The following is a 3258-nucleotide window of genomic DNA, read 5'->3' on the forward strand; positions in this document are numbered from 1 at the left end:
ACCGACTGTCTCCAATATCTCCGTACCTCTCTAGCCATCAACCTTCAACAGCACCAACCGGACTTCAACAGTGCCAACCAGACCCCTCCAACGGACAAATTCCCTCTGGACCCCTCCAGCGGTCGACCTTCCACAGTGTCCTCCAGACTCCTCCAGTGGATGAACTTCCACAACGCCTTTCAGACTCTTCTATCGATCAACCTTCTATAGTACCTTTCGAATTCTGCTATCGGTCGACCTTCTATCAGATTTCTCATGCATCCGGACCTCTCCAGCGGACAGTCTTCAGACAAGCTTCTACATCAGATAAATTTCAGACGGACTTCTCTAGCAATCGGACTCCAACCGGATTTCTCCAATAGAAATTTTTGTCCGGGCTTCTACAGCAGATGACTTCCATCTGTAGCATCAATGCCTAAGGCACCCAACAATAGTTAACCCATCAGCAACCTCAAAAATCTCCGAGCTTCTCTTAGATTGCTGAGACAGAGAGCTATTCCGCTCCACCAAACGTCCCAACCGAGCTTCAGCAGTCCGGCCTGAACTCCCCGGCAAGTCACGATAACGGACACCACTCCACTCTCTGTAACAAACTTCACGTGGCCCCACCACTCTCTGACAAGTCACAACAACAGACACCACTACTCTCCGTAACAAACTCCACGTGGCCCCGAACGGCCTACTACCAGGCAGTTACGGATGTCGCTATCAATCGATTACGCTCTCCCATCTATAAAAGAGACCCTCCAGATACGTTCTCCTCTAAGCTCTAAGCACTATCTCTAAACTCTGCTAAAATCCCATTCGAGTGCACCATTTCTGTTGAAGTAGAGTACTGACTTGAGCATCGGAGGGTCTTGTCGGAGCACCCCCAACTCGATTTAGACTTTCCTTGTAGGTCCTGACGGTGGCCGTGATCCCCTCGACTCCAGCTTCTCCGACATCGATGAAATTTTGCACCAACACTTATCATAAAAAATAGAGGCCCAAAATAGAAGATTCTTAGTCTTTTTCCATGCCACAAATAAAGTGCGCATGCATTCTGCATATTAGTGCCAAGAGTCCTTTTTAAGTTGGACTCTTAGTTATTTGGCGTGTACACCAGATATGGTGCTTCTTTTTGACTACATCCAGGTGGTTTGACCTGACCCAAATGCTCACCAAATTGGACTTGCAAATGATCAAGGCATGAGACCAAATTGATCTCTAAAAGAGCAAGGGATTCCACACGTGCTAGCATGCTTATCGGAACCCTGATTGAGTCCAAAATTTCAATCAACTTTTTTAAAAAGGGTCCTTGGCTAATTTTTATATATGTGTGACCCATTGGGTTTCACATCTAGTTAGTAGTAGGTCTGGATGCTAGTTGATCTAATTTGATTAGAATTTAATCTAATCGATTTAGATCCAATCGAGCTAACCCGATTTCAGTAATTAGAACTCTTTCTAATTAGCATTCGAATTAAACTCTTTAATTCGATCAAAAACCTACAAATCAAGATTGACGTCTAGCAATATATCATAACTCCTCAGAAGATGTAAAAATTTGATGAAAATATCAAATATACTCTTCAGTGGTAAGTTACCATGCAATACAATCCTTCGATCATCCCAGCATCCTGAATATGTTCATGAGTATGGAATTATGTCAAACTCAAACACATATTCATATCGATTCTCAATTAATCAATGATGATTCCAATGAAGAAGCATTAGAAACTCTTTCTAATCTCCTTCCTACTTTTGGCCAAAAATTTTTTCTGAGTCATCTATGAAAGAAAATATACAGGATGCGATCTCCTCTTACTAGGAGCGATCGATTCTATGTTGACTTACTCACAACCTTCGTACACACTTCTACCATATCCAGAACACTCCATACATATCTTAAAGCCATGCTTGAGTATGATCAAAATATGGATTCATGTGCATAAGATTTTATGGTGATCTCAGGTCTAAGGATCACTTGCACAACTCCTACTTAGAGAACCATCTTTGACATGCAAGTAAGGCTTCCATAAGATGTTCTCTTTCATCGAGTCAATTCAGTGGACTCATTTCTCAAATGAGCACCCATATCCTTGTATTAGTATCCCACACAAGTGGCTAGTGAGGTCTGCCACCCCCTCCATCGAGCATACATAAGATGTGCCGGTCTATCTGGAACATTGATCCCCGACTCAATGCTCCTACGACCAGGAATGTTTAAGATTAGGATTTTAGGATTTTAGGTCTCACTAGCATGACCCATTCATATCTTCTGAAACCATTACCCTAATCTTTGGGGCTCATCGTAATCTTAGACATAATAAGATGCAGCTAATATGATGAATCAATATCTCAAATAATAAATGTCATTATATGAGTTGAAAAAATTATAAAGAAAAATCCATCGCAACACACTTACGATTGGCTTATAGGGCACTCTTCTTTCAATATCCCACTTGCACTAAAGTCAATCACCTTTATATCTCATACAATCAAGATGGCGATTATATAGCTACTTTGGTATGGCCTTAGTGAATGGATCTGTTATATTATTCTTTCTGTCTACTCATTCAATGACAACATCTTATCTCTAACGAGATGAAAGCATCTGAGGATGTGTTTGGATCTATAATGAGACCTAGATTTCTTAGCTTAAATAACAGCCCCAGTGTAATCACAATAGAGTGACACCAGTCCTTTATTCTTAGGAACAACTCCTAAATCCATGATGAACTTTTTTCATCCAGACAGCTTCCTTAATGGCTTCACTAGCAGCGATGTACTCTGCCTCAGTAACTGAGTCAGATATTATTTACTGCTGGAAACTCTTTCAACTCACTACCCCATCATTTAAGGTAAACACATACCCTAATATCGACTTGCTATCATCTGTTGTCCAATGATCCTCCTTTGAATCAGCCTGAAATCTATTAGCTACGTCCAAAGCATAAGCTACATCAGGCTTGGTACATAGCATGGCATACATAATTGATCCCACAACCGAAGCATAAAGAATTTCACTCATCCTCTTTCTCTCTTCTAATATCTTAGGATACATTTTCTTAAAGAAACATATACCATGACTTGCAAGTAGGTAACCTCTCTAACTAGCCTTCATATTAAACCTCTTTAATATGAGATCTATATACCATGACTGGGATAAGCTTAACATCCTTTTAGATCTATCTCTATAGATCTTCATACCCAGTATATAGGATGCTTCATCCAAGTCTTTCATAAAAAAATTATTCGATAGCCAAGTCTTGACCG

The sequence above is a fragment of the Elaeis guineensis genome, chromosome 11 (genome assembly GCF_000442705.2).
Source record: "Elaeis guineensis isolate ETL-2024a chromosome 11, EG11, whole genome shotgun sequence".
Lineage (NCBI taxonomy): Eukaryota > Viridiplantae > Streptophyta > Magnoliopsida > Arecales > Arecaceae > Elaeis > Elaeis guineensis.